Genomic DNA, 24,091 nt, shown 5'->3' with positions numbered 1-24,091 from the left:
TCCAAACCACCGAATGTTCCCAAAGCAATGCGCATGGCGCATACTTTCATGAATCAAATTCTTATTGATGAGCCGGAGAAGGCTAAGTTTGAGGCTGGTAGTAGCGAAAAGAGGAAATGGGACAACAACCACAACAACCACAACAACCACAACAACAACAACAACAACAACAACAACAACAACAACAACAGAGGGAGAAACTACGATCAAACCCCCGCCAAGAGGCACAACAACGGTGGAAACCCTAATCCCAACAACAACACCAACACCAACCCGAACTACAAAGGAACCTTACCTCAATGCAAGCGATGTTACAAACACCACACTGAGTATTGCAATGTTGTCTGTGAGAAGTGCCAACGGGCTGGGCACATCGGGAAGGACTGCAAGGTCACTACTTTGAATGGGAAGCCAAACACCAATGGACCGAAGAAGTGCTACGAATGCGGACAGACGGGCCATTTCAGAAATGCGTGCCCAAACAAGCGAAAAGACGGAGGACCACCCCGTGGTAGGGCTTTTAATGTTAATGCAAGGGATGCACGCGATAACTCCGACTTGGTGACAGGTATATTCACAATCAACAATCTTTTAGCTTCTGTCTTGTTTGATACTGGTGCGGATAGAAGTTATGTATGTAGACATTTTTGCGATAAGATTAATTGGTCATTAGTCCCGTTAAAAGAAAGTATGCTTATCGAGGTCGCCAATGGAAAACTTGAAAAGGTTGACCATATTAGTCGTGGAGCTGTTATCAACATAGCTGGTGCAGATTTCGAAATTGACTTGATACCTATCAAACTGGGAAGTTTTGACGTGATCGTCGGTATGGATTGGTTGAGCAAGATAAAGGCCGATATTATCTGTGGAGATAAAGCACTTCGCATACCACAAGGAGATGGCGAACCACTGGTTATCTATGGAGAGAGATGTACCTCGAAGTTGAACCTCATTAGTTGCGTGAAAGCGCAAAAGATTATGAAGAAGGGAGTTTTGCTGTCCTAGCACATGTGAAAGCGGTAGAAACTGAGGTGAAGAGCGTGAACGACGTTCGAATTGTGAACGAATTCTCCGATGTCTTCCCAGAAGAATTGCCTGGATTGCCGCCGCAGAGAGCCGTAGAGTTTCAGATTGATTTAGTGCCAGGAGCAGCACCTGTAGCTCGCGCACCTTATAGACTCGCACCTTCCGAGATGCAAGAATTACCGAGTCAACTACAAGAGCTGTTAGACCGAGGATTTATTCAACCAAGCTTCTCGCCTTGGGGCGCACCTGTGTTGTTTGTGAAGAAGAAGGATGGATCCTTCCGTATGTGTATCGACTACCGTGAACTCAACAAATTGACTATCAAGAATCGGTATCCTCTTCCGCGAATTGATGATCTTTTTGATCAACTACAAGGATCGAGCGTTTATTCAAAGATCGATTTGCGATCCGGATATCACCAGCTGAGGGTGAAGGAAAGTGACGTGATGAAAACTGCATTCAGGACTCGTTATGGTCATTATGAGTTTCTCGTGATGCCGTTCGGTTTAACAAATGCACCTGCCGTGTTCATGGACCTCATGAATCGTGTCTGCAAGCCTTACTTGGACAAGTTTGTTATCGTCTTCATAGATGATATCCTCATCTACTCTAAGAGCGAAGAAGAACATGAGCAACACCTCCGATTAGTGCTTGAACTCTTAAGACAAGAGCAACTTTACGCCAAATTCTCCAAGTGCGAATTTTGGTTGAAGGAAGTACAGTTTCTGGGTCATGTTGTGAGCGACCAGGGTATCAAAGTTGATCCCACCAAGATTGAAGCCATCAGCAAGTGGGAGACCCCCACTACTCCGACGCATATTCGCCAATTCCTAGGTCTCGCCTGTTATTACCGAAGATTCATCGAAGGATTTTCTCTGATTGCGCGTCCTTTGACCGCACTGACTCACAAGGGCAAGAAGTTCATTTGGGAACCCGCACACGAATCAGCATTTCAAACTTTGAAGAAGAAGTTAACCTCCGCACCTATCCTATCACTTCCCGAGGGCAGTGACGATTTCGTTGTTTATTGTGATGCATCAAAGAGTGGTTTTGGTTGTGTACTGATGCAACGATCAAAAGTTATTGCCTATGCCTCCCGACAATTGAAGATTCACGAGCAGAACTACACTACACATGATCTTGAACTTGGAGCTGTTGTCTTTGCGCTTAAATTGTGGAGACATTATTTGTATGGAACTAAGAGCACTATTTTCACGGATCACAAGAGTCTCCAGCACATCTTTGATCAGAAGCAACTGAATATGAGACAGCGTCGATGGATCGAGATGCTCAACGACTACGATTGTGAACTCCGTTATCACCCTGGCAAGGCCAATGTTGTAGCTGACGCTTTAAGCCGAAAGGAGAGGACGACACCTCTTCGTGTTAGGGCTCTGAACATCACCATCCATTCGAACCTCAACAGCCAGATCAGAGTAGCCCAAGATGAGGCTCTCAAAGAGGAGAACATATCTCACGAACATTTGAACATACTTGTCTCTCGATTCGAGGTTAGGGAGTCTGGACTCCGATGTTATGCCGGAAGAATTTGGGTACCTTATTATGGAGATCTACGAAACCTGATACTTGATGAAGCACACAAATCGAGATATTCGATTCACCCCGGTGCGGGCAAAATGTACCACGATCTTAAAGAACAGTATTGGTGGCCGAATCTTAAGAAGGACGTTGCAACTTATGTTGGGAAGTGTTTGACTTGTTCAAAAGTTAAGGCCGAACATCAGAGGCCTTCTGGGTTACTTCAACAGCCGGAAATCCCACAATGGAAGTGGGAAAGGATCACAATGGATTTCATTACTAAGCTGCCGAAGACGGTGGGCGGATACGATACTATTTGGGTTATTGTTGACCGCCTTACCAAATCTGCACACTTCCTAGCGATGAAGGAAACTGATACAATGGAAAGACTTGCTCAGTTATACATCAAGGAGGTTGTATCTCGTCATGGTGTACCTTTATCGATCATCTCCGATCGCGATCCCCGTTTTGCTTTTAGATTTTGGCGTTCTTTGCAAGAAGCCATGGGAACTCGTCTTGACATGAGTACTGCTTATCATCCTCAGACTGATGGGCAAAGTGAACGAACGATTCAGACGTTGGAAGACATGTTGCGTGCATGTGTCATTGATTTTGGAAAGGCCTGGGAAAGGCATTTGCCACTAGCCGAATTTTCGTACAACAACAGTTATCACTCGAGCATTAATGCCGCACCTTTTGAAGCATTGTATGGCCGCAAGTGCCGATCCCCTATTTGTTGGGCCGACGTAGGCGAAAAGCAAATCACCGGACCCGAGATAGTCCATGAAACGACGGAGAAGATTGCTCAGATTCAAGCTAGACTTAAGACTGCCCGTGATCGCCAAAAGAGTTATGCTGATCTTAAACGTAAAGACTTTGAATACAACGTTGGTGATCGTGTAATGTTGAAGGTTGCACCTTGGAAAGGTGTGATCCGTTTTGGAAAACGTGGAAAGTTAAACCCACGATACATTGGTCCTTTTAAAATCTTGGAACGTGTTGGACCCGTTGCATACCGTTTGGATCTACCAGCACAATTGAGCTCAGTTCATCCTACCTTCCACGTGTCGAACTTGAAGAAGTGTCTTGCTGCACCTGAACTTATCATACCACTTGAGGAACTTACAATTGACGACAAACTCCACTTTGTAGAGGAACCTGTTGAAATTATGGATCGTGAGATCAAAACCTTGAAACGCAACAAGATTCCGATCGTCCGAGTGCGATGGAATGCCAAACGAGGACCCGAGTTTACTTGGGAGCGAGAGGATCAAATGATGCGGAAGTATCCTCACCTTTTCCCAACTCCTCCATCTACCTCAGCTTAAATTTCGGGACGAAATTTTCTTTAACAGGTGGGTAATGTAACGACCCTGGAATTTCCAACATTATTTTATTAATAATAATTATTATTAATACGCGTGTTTAAACGAATGTACGTTATTACATTTACATGTTGCCATGATTGCCCGAACTTGACTTTAATGGCCCGAAACGTCTTTGTGACACCCGGAACTTTCACGAATAATATTTTTAGATATTATTTACATTCATGATTAAATTTATTAATCATTTTAATTAACTAAGGCTATTAGTTAGTTACTTGGGCTATAATTGGTTTAACTTGTGATTTATTTGAACTTGGGCTTTGTTAGTGTAATGGACTCATGTTATTGGACTTCCAAGCCCACCCTACATTATTAATGGACTTAGTTAGCCCATGTCTTGCACTTGAAAGTATCAATTTAAGATGGAACTAGTTAGTTGTTGTAATTGGAATCTAGTTAGCAACTTATCCCCATGCATGGCCATCCTTTAACCACTCTTTTTAGCTTTAACATGCAAGTATCCACAAAACAAACTCATCCCTCTTTTTTATGCAGCAAAACCGTGGGTCACCAAGGGTGGGATGGGATTCAAATCATTTTTTTTACATTACTTGTTACTTGTAAATCTCATTCTCAAACACACACTCATTTGCTCTCAAACTTTTCCTTTTTTTTTTTTTTCTCTTTACTTGTAAGTATTATGAACAACTTCTCCTTCTTCTTTCTTGATTAAAACCGCCACTTTGCACCCTTAAATCATCATCATACTTTGTTTCTTTTAATCTTTTGTTACTTGTGTTTGATTACTTGTTGTTGTTAGTTTGTTTCATGAAATTGTTAGTTAATCTTACTTAGTTCCAAGAATCTAACTTCCTAGTCTTGATTCTTCATAATATCTTGTATTCATCAAGAACACAAGAACTAAACTTACTAGTTTATGTTCTACATATATTGTTTCAAAAGATATAAGTTCATTGTTGTTGAAATCATACTTGTAAGACATGGAAGTAAACTTAAAGTTTACTTTACTTAAAGATCAACTTTGGTTGAATCTTTAAAGTATGAGCAACCCTTGAACTAATTACTTGTTTAATTAACTTGTTTCTTTATTTTATGCACTTAAATACCATGTTTGTTGATTAAATGGTCAAGTACTACTAGTTAGTCTTGATCTCATGATTTTCTTGAACTTAAAGTTAACTTTATAAGTTTCAAGAACATAGAAGTGTAACTTACTAGTTATAACTTCATATACTTGTAAAAGATCTAAGTTATCTAGCTTATGGTCTTCTTAAATTGTCATAAACAAAAGCTATAGAGCTTACATACACTTTACTAGTTGATAATCTAAGTTTGTAACTTGTTTTTACTCTTAAAGTTCATGTAAGTGTTAGAACTAAGATTTGATGTAACTTTGGTTCATCAAACATCATACAACTCTTAAGTGAGTTGATCTACATGTCTTAGACTCACACTTGTGTTATAATTGTTAAAACTTAGTTGTATTACTTTTACATTTCATGTATGTGCTAAATCTAAGACTTGATGTAACTTTGGTTCATCAAAACACTTACAACACTTCAAGACCTGTAATATATCATAATGATATGCTAACCTAACAAGATATAACTTGGTTTTACAAAGAACATCTTAAAAACTGAATCTACGTCGTCGGAGTGCAACCGGGGGCTGTTTTGGGTTGGAGAATTAAAAACCATCTTGAACTTTGAATTGGAAGTTCATGTTCTGAAAAAATGATATTTCTTGTGAGTATGTTAACACATAAAAATTTCATGGTTTAACTCAAAGTGTAAGTATTTTTAGAAAAATGATCATTAAATGTTGTTTTTATGATGGAAAATGATCAATTTCATAAGTTTCACCAAACTTTGACCTATAACCTATGATTTTGATTATAAACTAAGGTATTTTCAAATCATATTCTTAAAATTTGACTCGATCCAAGGAAGTGGCAAGTTGAACCAACAAAAACGGAGTTGTAATGAAGAAACTACGACTAAAACAAGATTGGGTATCCGAAGCTAGTTTAGCTACGAAAATATTTGGAGAAAAAGTAAATTAATCATATCTTTTCTAATTAATATGATATTTTATATATAATTACTTATGATTTGATTTTATATATTTCAGGGCCACCCGTAAACAACACGAGAAGATTAATCATAAGACCTCATGATTGTACGCAACACGTCATTTGACAACACGGTACTTTATGTACGCAACATGTCATTTGACAACATGGTACCATGGGTCGAGATTAATTCTGATCAATACGAATACGATGGGGTCTTTATTTATTTTATTTAAGCAACTAATTGTGGACCACTAACATCGGACTGGTAACTACTGACTAAGAAAATATTAAAAGTATTAAAAGTATATATATATGTAACGATTACTTAAAAAGAAAATATGTTGATATATAATATATATGGTTAGGTTCGTGATATCTATCGAAGACCAAGTTGAATTAAATACCTTCAAGGCAAAAGTGAGTTTCATTTGCTCCCTTTTTAATTGCTTTTGCAATATATATTTTTGGGCTGAGAATACATGCGCTGCTTTTATAAATGTTTACAAAATAGACACAAGTACTTAAAAATATATTCTACATTGAGTTGTACCACTGGCATATTTCCCTGTAGCTTGGTAACTACTATTTACATGGGTATTGTAAACGCGAATCCTGTTGATAGATCTATCGGGCCTGACAACCCCAACCGGACTGGACGACCAGTATTCAACGGTTGCACAGTACTTCGTTTTGGTGACTACACTTGGTACGGTGTAGTGAGATTTCACAATAAAGGGAATATGCGACGTTGATTAAATGTTAAGTATGGTTACCAAGTGCTCAACCACTTAGAATGCTTTACATACACTTGCGAGTATATTATGTTTATGATTATGAAATCTTGTGGTCTATTAACATATTGAAATGATTGTTATGATAAACCTATGAACTCACCAACCTTTTGGTTGACACTTTAAAGCATGTTTATTCTCAGGTACGAATTAAGTCTTCCGCTGTGCATTTGCTCAATATAAGGACATTACTTGGAGCTGATCATCGCAATGGGACCAAATGTTGATGACTTCGTCCAGGTGGATTAGGACGAGTCCTTTCAGTTGGTATCAGAGCGGTGGTCATAGCGAACCAGGTCTTGCATTAGTGTGTCTAACTAGTAGTTGTTAGGATGCATTAATGAGTCTGGACTTCGACCGTGTCTACATGTCAAAAGTTTTGCTTATCATTTCTAGTCGGAAATCATCTGCTTATCATCCTTAGGAAATTACCTGCTTATCATTTTTAAGTCTAGACAAATTTTACTGCATTTACTGCATTGATAGTGTATAGACGAATTCTTATCTTAGCATATCTGTTATTGCGAACTTTGACTGATACCTTTTCAAAGATTCTCCGTAATTTACGGGATTTTGGTATTATATATACATATGTAAATTATGTATTGAAGAGTACCAAATCTAACTCCTATAATCTATTCCATACCAAAAATTCATTTTCCCCATTATACAAGATGGATTCCGCATCTAGTTCGAATTCTTCAGATTCCGACAGTTATGCCGATATGGATTTCCATTCGGGCTCCGAAAGCAGCGTCACCGGAATGGATCAACCAATTTCCCATGATCTATTCTGGATGAATTGGGGATGGGTTCGTAATATACTAAATCACTGGAGACAAGAAGAAGGTGATACATTCCATCCACTAAATTGCCCTCTTGGCAATGAACCTGAACCACTTACCGGCGAACCTATTCGAAACACCATTTTCTCTCTCATTTCTAGAGTATCTCGTCACGATTATATACTATCCCTTATTACAAATCTTGTTCATTCGCTCGCTCCAACCGCCAATCATCCCGGTGTACTAGCAGAAGTTAACGAACTTCGCGCTCGCGTGACGGCTTTGGAGAACATGGTGCGAAGGTTGCAAACACCAGCAGCAGCACCAGCAACATAATCAGCACCACCATCAATAACATCAACAATACCATCATCACCACTGACAAAAAACATCCGCATCACACGTCTTGACATCATAATCTGTCCCACAAACATCAACATCATACGCACCATAGATACCAAGGAGTACCAACAATAATGAACGATGAAGTATTGATCCATAACTTCATTGATATTCTGCGAAGAATATGTGGTTTCAAAAAGTTTTAGAGATTTCTTATTCTAGCTCAAACCGAAAAGCAAATGAGATTAATATCATATTAACTCATTAAATTCATGATTTCATCTGAAGAAAATATATATGTATATATGTTTTCATAAAGATTGTAATTAAAAGTTCTTTTGTACAAAATATTAATGGTGAAATTTTTTTTTAATGGGTAGGTAATACCCGAGGAATAATTAGATTTCATCTTAATAAGTTACATTGTACATTCGTCGAAGCTGATTCAACAGTCATTTACTATCCTACTTACAACCACCGATATACGTATCCGTTCACCGCAGAATAACCATTTTCATTCAATTTCATATTTGGATTTTGACTTCCCAGAATCCAACAAGTGGCATATGAAGAAAACATATGACAAAATAAAATCTGTTAGAAACAAACAAATTAACTATGAAAAATTTTGTTAAGAATCCACGCTAACTGTTCCAGCTAACTATTCCTAGCTAACTGATTACATTTTATTTATCACAGTTTATTTATCGCAATTTAATTATCGCACTTTTATTTATATTCATTTAATTTCTGTAATTATTTTACGCACTTTAAATATCAGGACACGTATACAATGTTTTGACATATCATATCGACGCATCTATATATATTATTTGGAATCACCATAGACACTCTATATGCAGTAATGATCGAGTTCTCTATTCAGGGTTGAGGTTGATTCTACAATAATATATATAGTTTGAGTTGTGATCGAGTCTGAGACGTATACGGGTCACGACACGTATTAATTAATTCGTATATTATATATTAAACTATATATGAATTATTGGACTGTTACTGTGGACTATCGACTGTGGACTAATGACATTGGACAATTAAAATGAATTAAAATATTGATTATAACATATGAAACTAAACATTTCTTCAAGATTGCCACTTGATTTCATCTTAATCCTCATTGTATCTCGACGATTACAATCAGCGTTCAAATCTATCATGATTCTTAAAAACACCTCAATCGAGAGGATAAACCAACCGCACTTCATCTACGGAAGAAAAGATTGATGCATATAGTTATGCACCTGAAAAACCCTCGGAAACTGAGTAAACATTTGACACGTATCTGTTCTAGTTCCTTTGACATTGTTATTACCGAAGATCGTTTTGCAATCCCTTTCCAAAGTAGCTAATTTTGTCACAGCTCCAGCAAGTCAACTCCGACTTTTCATCCGAAACAATTTTATTATAACCGCGATATATATGCGTACTCTTTATTGTTACTGGAGAACCTTTTATATTCCACAATATTACCATCAGCGATTAATCATTCTAAAAAAACACAATTCTCCTGAAACTACCTCAGTTTGATAACCGATGACCCAGAACAGTTAACTTTGAAAATGCTGATGAAGCAGCATGTTGTAGATGATCTTAATGGCTAAAAGTTTGATGATAAAGAAAGGAGTGTTAGGAACGCTCGATAGAAAATTTAGTACCGAAAAGCGAATTATGTGAAACTATGAAGAAAGCCGTGGACAAATCACAAAGAATAAGTTTTCCTTCAAAGAATCCAAATGATTCTGTGCCTGCTGAAATCGTTAGCAAATATTTTATTTCTCATTCTAAACCTTCACAGACAAATCTTCTTCATCATCCATTGATATTAGAAATTCTAAGATATTCTCGTATGTTCTATTATAAATATCCTCCATATTTCTGGCGATATTTTCACAACTATTCTTATCTGAGATCATTTATCTCTCCGTAATATCTGCAACATAAAAGAAACTGTGTTAGTTTCTAAATTCTGAAACCTTCGAGTTTAAAATATGAATGTTTTGAAGTAGTGTTGGGAACTGAAGCATGGATTAGTGTAATATAATGACACTTGATCAACGTCATTATATTACAGTAAGTCATGAGCAGTTTCTAATGAAGCATGATGATTCACAGTACCGTCATCATGTGCCATTTACACTACTCTTACATTCTATCTAATCTCTAAACATATCAAGAGAATATTTTTCTGGATGACTCGGTCTTCTCCAGGGTATTCTGGTAATTTAACAAATCAAAATCGTTCTATTACCATTTTCTTCTTAGAGCATTAGCTATGTTCATTCTGAATTTCATATCTACGAATTCTGGACCATTACTCGCTTGACTCGAAGTCGGGAAGAGAAAACGAAAGCATGAAGCTCCGAAAAATAATGAAGAATATAAACTCCGATAATAACCCCGAAATTACAAACCGTGCATATCAATGCAGATAGCAATATAGAGACACGGGAGAATTAGAAGCACTATAAACACAAGAGTATAGTAGAAGTAAATAGATTCTTCTGGTGGTAGATGAAAAAGAAGAATGACAGATATAAAAGTTAGGAGTATATCAAGAATCAGGACTGGATGGAGCATATTGATGAATGCTTTAAAGTAAGAATCAAGGGAGAAAGAATAGAAGGTGTGAGTTGTGGAAAATAAGGAAACGAAGGGGTGCATTTATAGTGAAATATCCGACAGAGCAATCGAAACAGATTATTGCATATAATCAAAGAAGATCCTGATTTCCTTAATCACCAAAGAACCAAATCTTATTACGTAAGATTCTCTTTAAATCCCTAAAATCCCGGAAATCAATCATAACTACGTCATCGGTTAAGACGAATATATTTTACTCATCTCACTCTTTTACGATAGTCTCATTTATATTCTTCGCATAATCGAATCGTTTTATCTACATTACTCAATGATGATAAAACTCCATTATCACCTTATATTTGTCATGAAAACCTTCTTATTGTTATCCATAACAACCTCTATCAAATTTCGGGGACGAAATTTCTTTAACGGGTAGGTACTGTAATGACCCGGAATTTTCCGACCAAATTATACTTATGAGATTAATATTTACATAAATTAAACCATACCAACATGATAAGCAATCCAAATTGTTGAGACTTGTGTTTTTCAAAAGAGTTTTACACAACGTTTGACCGTCCAATATGACCGATGATATCACGAACTATATAACATACGATAATTATACGTTTGTGTATATATATGTATTTATATATATTTAACATGATCTAAGGATGGTTTAACATCTCATTGTGTACTAATGACAATGAGTTATAAGTATATTTTGAAACTACTAACTTAAGTTTTCAAAACGATAACTATACGTAACATTCTTTGATATATATACTTATAATCTATAATGCTTATACATGTATCGTATATATAATGTATTTAATCACTTTTTAAGGACTTAAATACATAAAACAATATAAGTATATTGACAAAAGATAGCTATATTTGAATTCTCGTTCCGTTTCCTCAAGATTTCGATACGTATATCTAGGGTATATGTACCCGTATCATACCCAGCTTCTATACATATTTACTATTGGTATATACACATCAAATCAACATCCTAATCAACATTATTACTGTCCTAGATATGAGGTAACTAGGATTTGTCAAGTAGTATGAATTATTAGTAAGAAAACAAAATTAGGAATCCTTTTCTTTCTTTATAAACTAAAAACGTTTTTATAAATGAACATCATTTCTTCACTCCATTTTCTCATACCTACACCCTCATTTCTCTCTCAAAATACTCCTAACTTCATACTTGATCATCTCCAAGCATTTTCCCCATCATTTAGCTTCAATTACAAGCCTTAAATACCATAAGAAAACTGTTTCAAGAACATATCAAAATAACCACCCATTTGAAGAAGTTTACTTCCAACCTTTTGATCTAACTCCACCACTCTTTGATTCCAAGATTACTTCTTATCTTTTGCAGTAACTTTGTCCAAGTAACTTGAGGTAGTAACCTTGTTCATAATCTTATTCAATTCATATTCATATAGCTATCTTATTTTGTGGTATAAAATTTTAACAACAAGAACATAGTTTGAATGATTTTAAACTTGTTCGCAAACTAAATAGATCCTTCTAACTTGACTTTTAAAACACTTCAAGACCTGTAATATATCATAATGATATGCTAACCTAACAAGATATAACTTGGTTTTACAAAGAACATCTTAAAAACTGAATCTACGTCGTCGGAGTGCAACCGGGGGCTGTTTTGGGTTGGAGAATTAAAAACCATCTTGAACTTTGAATTGGAAGTTCATGTTCTGGAAAAATGATATTTCTTGTGAGTATGTTAACACATAAAAATTTCATGGTTTAACTCAAAGTGCAAGTATTTTTAGAAAAATGATCATTAAATGTTGTTTTTATGATGGAAAATGATCAATTTCATAAGTTTCACCAAAGTTTGACCTATAACCTATGATTTTGATTATAACCTATGATTTTTCAGTTCATATTCTTAAAATTTGACTCGATCATAGGAAGTGGCAAGTTGAACCAACAAAAACGGAGTTGTAATGAAGAAACTACGACTAAAACAAGATTGGGTATCCGAAGCTAGTTTAGCTACGAAAATATTTGGAGAAAAAGTAAATTAATCATATCTTTTCTAATTAATATGATATTTTATATATAATTACTTATGATTTGATTTTATATATTTCAGGGCCACCCGTAAACAACACGAGAAGATTAATCATAAGACCTCATGATTGTACGCAACACGTCATTTGACAACACGGTACTTTATATACGCAACATGTCATTTGACAACATGGTACCATAGGTCGAGATTAATTCTGATCAATACGAATACGATGGGGTCTTTATTTATTTTATTTAAGCAACTAATTGTGGACCACTAACATCGGACTGGTAACTACGGACTAAGAAAATATTAAAAGTATTAAAAGTATATATATATGTAACGATTACTTAAAAAGAAAATATGTTGATATATAATATATATGGTTAGGTTCGTGATATCTATCGAAGACCAAGTTGAATTAAATACCTTCAAGGCAAAAGTGAGTTTCATTTGCTCCCTTTTTAATTGCTTTTGCAATATATATTTTTGGGCTGAGAATACATGCGCTGCTTTTATAAATGTTTACAAAATAGACACAAGTACTTAAAAATATATTCTACGTTGAGTTGTACCACTGGCATATTTCCCTGTAGCTTGGTAACTACTATTTACATGGGTATTGTAAACGCGAATCCTGTTGATAGATCTATCGGGCCTGACAACTCCAACCGGACTGGACGACCAGTATTCAACGGTTGCACAGTACTTCGTTTTGGTGACTACACTTGGTACGGTGTAGTGAGATTTCACAATAAAGGGAATATGCGACGTTGATTAAATGTTAAGTATGGTTACCAAGTGCTCAACCACTTAGAATGCTTTACATACACTTGCGAGTGTATTATGTTTATGATTATGAAATCTTGTGGTCTATTAACATATTGAAATGATTGTTATGATAAACCTATGAACTCACCAACCTTTTGGTTGACACTTTAAAGCATGTTTATTCTCAGGTACGAATTAAGTCTTCCGCTGTGCATTTGCTCAATATAAGGACATTACTTGGAGCTGATCATCGCAATGGGACCAAATGTTGATGACTTCGTCCAGGTGGATTAGGACGAGTCCTTTCATTTACTGACTTAGTACTATTTGACTTAGGTTGAGGACCCGTTTGGACAACCTTCATTACTTGCTTACTTTCCGAGTCATACTTTACCGCTACTTTATCATTGTGAGTTATAGCATTCCCTTTTTACTTTAACTTATTTTGGGAACTGAGAATACATGCGGATTTTATGTTTTACATACTAGGCACGAGTACTTAAACTTATATATGTGTGGGTTATACAACGGCATAAACATTCCCTTTAGCTCGGTAACGTTTAATCATTGGTTTTTGAACCGTGAACGCGAATCTTAGATATGGATCCATTGGGTTTGACATCCCCACTCGGGCTAGTCGCGCTAGCATTTAACGAGTGTTTAATACTTCGTATACATACGCACTTGTCAAGTGTACTTTCAGGGGGTATAAACGTTAAGTTAGTTACCAAGTGCCCACGGTTAACATATACTTTATCATACTGTTTTGAAACGCTCTTTGTAGCACTGAAATCTCGTGGCCTACCTTACATACTGTTATACTTAAACTATAGCTCACCAACCTTTGTGTTGACGTTTTTAAGCATGTTTTTCTCAGGTGCTTAAGGTTATTTGCTTCCGCTGTCGTGCTAGTCTTGCCGTAGACACCCGCTGCTCTAGTGTTATCACCGCATGAACTGTTTATCTTGCATTCAAACTTTAATACATTTGAAACTATGTTTTGTAACGACCTAAGGGTCACATACATTTATTCGTGCTTGCTATTCGTAGAAGCATACTGTTGGTGAAAACAATTGACGTCGATTATGACGTCATCTTTTTATCATGAATGCAACTTCTTTTATTACAGCATATAGTACTTAACCTTGTAATGATCATGTTGTTGATGATTCGTACACGATGGTTTTGTACGGAACATCACATTTGGTATCAGAGCATTGGTTGTAGGGAATTAGGTTGCATTAGTAAGTCTAAGACCGATCCGAGTAGGATTCACTAATAGGACTAATCTACAACTTGCTAGTTTACGTGTTTCTGCTGAACTTACTGCATGCTGCTGCTTACTTTTACTGCTATATGCCGTATGCTACTACATGATTTCACTACTGTATAATATCACTTGCTTTCGATTGCATGCTACTTCTGTACGATTCGTTATTATTGCCATGCTACTTATTGTTATGCATGATTTAAGCTGTTGGACTAATACGTGCTTGCTTTATGACTTACTGACATGGAAAATTTATTTTTTCCTTGTTCAGATGTCGGATGTTCCACCTGATATCGTTTTGGGCAGTTTAGACTCGTCAGCCACCCCACCTGCTGCTGCTGCCGACACACCGATCCCGATACGCACCAGTGACCCCGGCGCTTCATCTTCCGGGACTAGCAGCCAGCCGCCTGCACCAGTGGCTACTATTGACGGACACGTGGACCCTACGGAGATTCCAGCTCCGTCTGCTCCCGGATCCTCGGAGCCACAGCCCCGCATCGGCGGTGTTGTGATTCCCGCGGAGTTCGGGGAAGGGCCATTCCGTAACCATATGCGCATGCCGTGCCGACTCACTCCTAATGGACGTTTAGTGCCGATTCCGCCAGGCAGATACAGACAGATGATGGCCGCCCACGGACTGCCAGTTCAGCCACCAGTGCCACCACCACATGATTCGGATGACTCATCATCCGCCGATTCTTCATCAGATGACTCTTCCTCAGACGACTCCAGTGATGATGAGGACCCTGCTGATATACCTATTCAGCCGCCCTCTGAAATGTCCCGTTCTTATTGATTAAAAACGTTCCATATTAATTGATTTCGTTGCGAGGTTTTGACCTCTATATGAGACATTTTTCAAAGACTGCATTCATTTTTAAAACAAACCATAACCTTTATTTCATAGATAATGGTTTTAAAAAGCTTTACGTAGATTATCAAATAATGATAATCTAAAATATCCTGTTTACACACGACCATTACATAATGGTTTACAATACAAATATGTTACAACAAAATAAGTTTCTTGAATGCAGTTTTTACACAATATTATACAAGCATGGACTCCAAATCTCGTCCTTATTTAAGTATGCGACAGCGGAAGCTCTTAATAATCACCTGAGAATAAACATGCTTAAAACGTCAACAAAAATGTTGGTGAGTTATAGGTTTAACCTATATATATCAAATCATAATAATAGACCACAAGATTTCATATTTCAATACACATCCCATACATAGAGATAAAAATCATTCATATGGTGAACACCTGGTAACCGACATTAACAAGATGCATATATAAGAATATCCCCATCATTCCGGGACACCCTTCGGATATGATATAAATTTCGAAGTACTAAAGCATCCGGTACTTTGGATGGGGTTTGTTAGGCCCAATAGATCTATCTTTAGGATTCGCGTCAATTAGAGTGTCTGTTCCTTAATTCTTAGATTACCAGACTTAATAAAAAGGGGCATATTCGATTTCGATAATTCAACCATAGAATGTAGTTTCACGTACTTGTGTCTATTTTGTAAATCATTTATAAAACCTGCATGTATTCTTATCCCAAAAATATTAGATTTTAAAAGTGGGACTATAACTCACTTTCACAGATTTTTACTTCGTCGGGAAGTAAGACTTGGCCACTGGTTGATTCACGAACCTATAACAATATATACATATATATCAAATTATGTTCAAAATATATTTACAACACTTTTAATATATTTTGATGTTTTAAGTTTATTAAGTCAGCTGTCCTCGTTAGTAACCTACAACTAGTTGTCCATAGTTAGATGTACAGAAATAAATCGATAAATATTATCTTGAATCAATCCACGACCCAGTGTATACGTATCTCAGTATTGATCACAACTCAAACTATATATATTTTGGAATCAACCTCAACCCTGTATAGCTAACTCCAACATTCACATATAGAGTGTCTATGGTTGTTCCGAAATATATATAGATGTGTCGACATGATAGGTCAAAACATTGTATACGTGTCTATGGTATCTCAAGATTACATAATATACAATACAAGTTGATTAAGTTATGGTTGGAATAGATTTGTTACCAATTTTCACGTAGCTAAAATGAGAAAAATTATCCAATCTTGTTTTACCCATAACTTCTTCATTTTAAATCCGTTTTGAGTGAATCAAATTGCTATGGTTTCATATTGAACTCTATTTTATGAATATAAACAGAAAAAGTATAGGTTTATAGTCGGAAAAATAAGTTACAAGTCGTTTTTGTAAAGGTAGTCATTTCAGTCGAAAGAACGACGTCTAGATGACCATTTTAGAAAACATACTTCCACTTTGAGTTTAACCATAATTTTTGGATATAGTTTCATGTTCATAATAAAAATCATTTTCTCAGAATAACAACTTTTAAATTAAAGTTTATCATAGTTTTTAATTAACTAACCCAAAACAGCCCGCGGTGTTACTACGACGGCGTAAATCCGGTTTTACGGTGTTTTTCGTGTTTCCAGGTTTTAAATCATTAAGTTAGCATATCATATAGATATAGAACATGTGTTTAGTTGATTTTAAAAGTCAAGTTAGAAGGATTAACTTTTGTTTGCGAACAAGTTTAGAATTAACTAAACTATGTTCTAGTGATTACAAGTTTAAACCTTCGAATAAGATAGCTTTATATGTATGAATCGAATGATGTTATGAACATCATTACTATCTTAAGTTCCTTGGATAAACCTACTGGAAAAGAGAAAAATGGATCTAGCTTCAACGGATCCTTGGATGGCTCGAAGTTCTTGAAGCAGAATCATGACACGAAAACAAGTTCAAGTAAGATCATCACTTGAAATAAGATTGTTATAGTTATAGAAATTGAACCAAAGTTTGAATATGATTATTACCTTGTATTAGAATGATAACCTACTGTAAGAAACAAAGATTTCTTGAGGTTGGATGATCACCTTACAAGATTGAAAGTGAGCTAGCAAACTTGAAAGTATTCTTGATTTTATGTAACTAGAACTTGTAGAATATATGAAGAACACTTAGAACTTGAAGATAGAACTTGAGAGAGGTCAATTAGATGAAGAAAATTGAAGAATGAAAGAGTTTGTAGGTGTTTTTGGTCGTTGGTGTATGGATTAGATATAAAGGATATGTAATTTTGTTTTCATGTAAATAAGTCATGAATGATTACTCATATTTTTGTAATTTTATGAGATATTTCATGCTAGTTGCCAAATGATGGTTCCCACATGTGTTAGGTGACTCACATGAGCTGCTAAGAGCTGATCATTGGAGTGTATATACCAATAGTACATACATCTAAAAGCTGTGTATTGTACGAGTACGAATACGGGTGCATACGAGTAGAATTGTTGATGAAACTGAACGAGGATGTAATTGTAAGCATTTTTGTTAAGTAGAAGTATTTTGATAAGTGTATTGAAGTCTTTCAAAAGTGTATAAATACATATTAAAACACTACATGTATATACATTTTAACTGAGTCGTTAAGTCATCGTTAGTCGTTACATGTAAGTGTTGTTTTGAAACCTTTAGGTTAACGATCTTGTTAAATGTTGTTAACCCAATGTTTATAATATCAAATGAGATTTTAAATTATTATATTATCATGATATTATCATGTATGAATATCTCTTAATATGATATATATACATTAAATGTCTTTACAACGATAATCGTTACATATATGTCTCGTTTAAAAATCATTAAGTTAGTAGTCTTGTTTTTACATATGTAGTTCATTGTTAATATACTTAATGATATGTTTACTTATCATAGTATCATGTTAACTATATATATATATCCATATATATGTCATCATATAGTTTTTACAAGTTTTAACGTTCGTGAATCACCGGTCAACTTGGGTGGTCAATTGTCTATATGAAACATATTTCAATTAATCAAGTCTTAACAACTTTGATTGCTTAACATGTTGGAAACATTTAATCATGTAAATATCAATCTCAATTAATATATATAAACATGGAAATGTTCGGGTCAATACAATACCTACCCGTTAAATAAATTTCGTCCCGAAATTTTAAGCTGTTGAAGGTGTTGACGAATCTTCTGGAAATAGATGCGGGTATTTCTTCTTCATCTGATCTTCACGCTCCCATGTAAACTCGGGTCCTCTACGAGCATTCCATCGAACCTTAACAATTGGTATCTTGTTTTGCTTAAGTCTTTTAACCTCACGATCCATTATTTCGACGGGTTCTTCGATGAATTGAAGTTTTTCGTTGATTTGGATTTCATCTAACGGAATAGTGAGATCTTCTTTAGCAAAACATTTCTTCAAATTCGAGACGTGGAAAGTGTTATGTACAGCCGCGAGTTGTTGAGGTAACTCAAGTCGGTAAGCTACTGGTCCGACACGATCAATAATCTTGAATGGTCCAATATACCTTGGATTTAATTTCCCTCGTTTACCAAATCGAACAACGCCTTTCCAAGGTGCAACTTTAAGCATGACCATCTCTCCAATTTCAAATTCTATATCTTTTCTTTTAATGTCAGCGTAGCTCTTTTGTCGACTTTGGGCGGTTTTCAACCGTTGTTGAATTTGGATGATCTTCTCGGTAGTTTCTTGTATAATCTCCGGACCCGTAATCTGTCTATCCCCCACTTCACTCCAACAAATTGGAGACCTGCACTTTCTACCATAAAGTGCTTCAAACGGCGCCATCTCAATGCTTGAATGGTAGCTGTTGTTGTAGGAAAATTCTACTAACGGTAGATGTCGATCTCAACTGTTTCCGAAATCAATAACACAAGCTCGTAGCATGTCTTCAAGCGTTTGTATCGTCCTTTCACTCTGCCCATCAGTTTGTGGATGATAGGCAGTACTCATGTCTAGACGAGTTCCCAATGCTTGCTGTAATGTCTGCCAGAATCTTGAAATAAATCTGCCATCCCTATCAGAGATAATAGAGATTGGTATTCCATGTCTGGAGACGACTTCCTTTAAATACAGTCGTGCTAACTTCTCCATCTTGTCATCTTCTCTTATTGGCAGGAAGTGTGCTGACTTGGTGAGACGATCAACTATTACCCAAATAGTATCATAACCACTTGCAGTCCTTGGCAATTTAGTAATGAAATCCATGGTAATGTTTTCCCATTTCCATTCCGGGATTTCAGGTTGTTGTAGTAGACCCGATGGTTTCTGATGTTCAGCTTTGACCTTAGAACACGTCAAACATTTTCCTACATATTTAGCAACATCGGCTTTCATACCCGACCACCAAAAATGTTTCTTGAGATCCTTGTACATCTTCCCCGTTCCAGGATGTATTGAGTATCTGGTTTTATGAGCTTCTCTAAGTACCATTTCTCTCATATCTCCAAATTTTGGTACCCAAATCCTTTCAGCCCTATACCGGGTTCCGTCTTCCCGAATATTAAGATGCTTCTCCGATCCTTTGGGTATTTCATCCTTTAAATTTCCCACTTTTAAAACTCCTTGTTGCGCCTCCTTTATTTGAGTAGTAAGGTTATTATGAATCATTATATTCATAGATTTTACTCGAATGGGTTCTCTGTCCTTCCTGCTCAAGGCATCGGCTACCACATTTGCCTTTCCCGGGTGGTAACGAATCTCAAAGTCGTAATCATTCAATAATTCAATCCACCTACGCTGCCTCATATTCAGTTGTTTCTGATTAAATATGTGTTGAAGACTTTTGTGGTCGGTATATATAATACTTTTGACCCCATATAAGTAGTGCCTCCAAGTCTTTAATGCAAAAACAACCGCGCCTAATTCCAAATCATGCGTCGTATAATTTTGTTCGTGAATCTTCAATTGTCTAGACGCATAAGCAATCACCTTCGTTCGTTGCATTAATACATAACCGAGACCTTGCTTTGATGCGTCACAATAAATCACAAAATCATCATTCCCTTCAGGCAATGACAATATACGTGCCGTAGTTAGCTTTTTCTTCAATAACTGAAACGCTTTCTCTTGTTCATCATTCCATTCAAATTTCTTCCCTTTATGCGTTAATGCAGTCAAGGGTTTTGCTATTCTGGAAAAGTCTTGGATGAACCTTCTGTAGTAACCAGCTAGTCCTAAAAACTGGCGTATGTGTTTCGGAGTTTTCGGGGTTTCCCACTTTTCAACAGTTTCTATCTTTGCCGGATCCACCTTAATACCTTCTTTGTTCACTATGTGACCGAGGAATTGAACTTCTTCCAACCAAAATGCACACTTTGAAAACTTAACGTACAATTCTTCCTTCCTCAATACTTCTAACACCTTTCTTAAATGTTCACCGTGTTCTTGGTCATTCTTTGAGTAAATAAGTATGTCATCAATGAAAACAATGACAAACTTGTCAAGGTATGGTCCACACACTCGGTTCATAAGGTCCATGAACACAGCTGGTGCATTAGTTAAACCAAACGGCATGGCCATAAACTCGTAATGATCGTAACGTGTTCTGAAAGCAGTCTTTGGAATATCATCTTCTTTCACCCGCATTTGATGATACCCGGAATGTAAGTCAATCTTTGAATAAACAGACGAGCCTTGTAGTTGATCAAATAAGTCGTCGATTCTCGGTAGTGGGTAGCGGTTCTTGATGGTAAGTTTGTTCAACTCTCGGTAGTCGATACACAACCTGAATGTACCATCTTTCTTCTTGACAAACAAAACAGGAGCTCCCCACGGTGATGTGCTTGGTCGAATGAAATCACGCTCTAAAAGTTCTTGTAATTGGCTTTGCAGTTCTTTCATCTCGCTGGGTGCGAGTCTGTAAGGAGCACGAGCTATTGGTGCAGCTCCTGGTACAAGATCTATTTGAAATTCAACGGATCGATGTGGGGGTAATCCCGGTAATTCTTTCGGAAATACATCGGGAAATTCTTTTGCAATGGGAACATCATTGATGCTCTTTTCTTCAGTTTGTACTTTCTCGACGTGTACTAGAACAGCATAGCAACCTTTTCTTATTAGTTTTTGTGCCTTCAAATTACTAATAAGATGTAGCTTCGTGTTGCCCTTTTCTCCGTACACCATTAAGGGTTTTCCTTTTTCTCGTATAATGCGAATTGCATTTTTGTAACAAACGATCTCTGCTTTCACTTCTTTCAACCAGTCCATACCGATTATCACATCAAAACTCCCTAACTCTACTGGTATCAAATCAATCTTAAATGTTTCGCTAACCAGTTTAATTTCTCGATTCCGACATATATTATCTGCTGAAATTAATTTACCATTTGCTAATTCGAGTAAAAATTTACTATCTAAAGGCGTCAATGGACAACTTAATTTAGTACAAAAATCTCTACTCGTATAGCTTCTATCCGCACCCGAATCAAATAAAACGTAAGCAGATTTATTGTCAATAAGAAACGTACTCGTAACAAGCTCCGGGTCTTCCTGTGCCTCGGCCGCATTAATATTGAAAACTCTTCCGCGGCCTTGTCCATTCGTGTTCTCCTGGTTCGGGCAATTTCTAATAATGTGGCCCGGTTTTCCACATTTATAACAAACTACATTGGCATAACTTGCTCCGACACTACTTGCTCCGCCATTACTCGTTCCGACACCATTTGTTCCTTTCGTTCTATTAACCCCTGGTCCGTAGACCTCACACTTCGCCGCGCTATGACCATTTCTTTTACACTTGTTGCAAAATTTGGTGCAGAACCCCGAGTGATACTTTTCACACCTTTGGCATAGCTGCTTCTGATTGTTGTTGTTGCGGTTATTATTGTTGTTGGGATGATTATTGTAGTTGCTGTTGTTGTTGTTGTTGTTGGGCCGTTTGTTGTAGTTGCGATTGATGTTGCGATTGTTGGGATAATTGTTGCGATTATTGTTGTAATTGCTGTTGTTATTGTATTGGTGATTCTTATCACCGTTTTCCTCCCACTTTCTTTTGATTTGCTTCACATTGGCCTCTTCAGCAGTCTGTTCTTTAATTCTTTCTTCAATCTGGTTCACTAGTTTGTGAGCCATTCTACATGCCTGTTGTATGGAGGCGGGCTCGTGTGAACTTATATCTTCTTGGATTCTTTCCGGTAATCCTTTCACAAACGCGTCGATCTTCTCTTCCTCATCTTCGAATGCTCCCGGACACAATAGGCACAATTCTGTGAATCGTCTTTCGTACGTGGTAATATCAAATCCTTGGGTTCGTAACCCTCTAAGTTCTGTATTGAGCTTATTGACCTCGGTTCTGGGACGGTATTTCTCGTTCATCAAGTGCTTGAATGCTGACCACGGTAGTGCGTACGCATCGTCTTGTCCCACTTGCTCTAGATAGGTATTCCACCATGTTAACGCAGAACCTGTGAAGGTATACGTAGCGTACTTCACTTTGTCCTCTTCAGTACACTTACTTATGGCAAACACCGATTCGACCTTCTCGGTCCACCGTTTCAATCCGATCGGTCCTTCGGTTCCATCAAATTCCAAAGGTTTGCAGGCAGTGAATTCTTTGTAGGTGCATCCTACACGATTTCCTGTACTGCTAGATCCAAGGTTATTGTTGGTATGTAGCGCAGCCTGTAGTGCGGCTATGTTTGAAGCTAGAAAAGTACGGAATTCCTCTTCATTCATATTCACGGTGTGTCGAGTAGTCGGTGCCATTTCCTTCAAAATAGTCAAATGGAACAAGTTAATCATACAGAATATTAAGAGTAGTTAATAGTATTTCGTAGCATAATATGAACTCATTTATAAAAGCTTTTTCTTCATATTAGCGTTTTATAAGTTTAAATTCGGGTAGTACCTACCCGTTAAGTTCATACTTAGTAGCTAATATACAATTCAACTACTACAATTCTATATGAAAAACTGATTATAATAATATTTCGCGTTCAAACTTTTACACAATATTTTACAAACTTACAATGCCGCTTATTTTACATATAGCATGAAATATAGCACACAATAAATTTGATACAAGATGGTTGTGAAGATAATTCTAGCTAGTACACAAGTCGTTCAGCAAAGGCAATAAAGACACGTAATTCATACGTCCAGAAACAAGTCATGCATTCTGGTTTTACTAGGATTACTTCCCATCCTTGGTCTTGTGGAACATAACCGTTATGGCCGTTGATAAGACAACGTGTTGTAACGTCATCAAAGGGACGAGGGTTACGTAATGTCCAACAGTCCCGTAACAATCTAAAAACCTCATTTCTTACCCCAATTACCGACTCCGTCACTTGTGGGAACGTTTTGTTTAATAGTTGTAGCCCGATGTTCTTGTTCTCACTTTGGTGAGAAGCGAACATTACTAATCCGTAAGCATAACATGCTTCTTTATGTTGCATGTTAGCCGCTTTTTCTAAATCACGAAGTCCAATATTCGGATATATTGAGTCAAAATAATTTCTTAACCCATTGCGTAAAATAGCATTTGGGTTCCCCGCAATATATGCGTCAAAGTAAACACATCGTAACTTATGGATTTTCCAATGTGATATCCCCCATCTT

This window comes from Rutidosis leptorrhynchoides, chromosome 3 (genome assembly GCF_046630445.1).
Source record: "Rutidosis leptorrhynchoides isolate AG116_Rl617_1_P2 chromosome 3, CSIRO_AGI_Rlap_v1, whole genome shotgun sequence".
Classification (NCBI taxonomy): Eukaryota; Viridiplantae; Streptophyta; class Magnoliopsida; order Asterales; family Asteraceae; genus Rutidosis; species Rutidosis leptorrhynchoides.
This window is presented reverse-complemented; position numbering follows the sequence as displayed.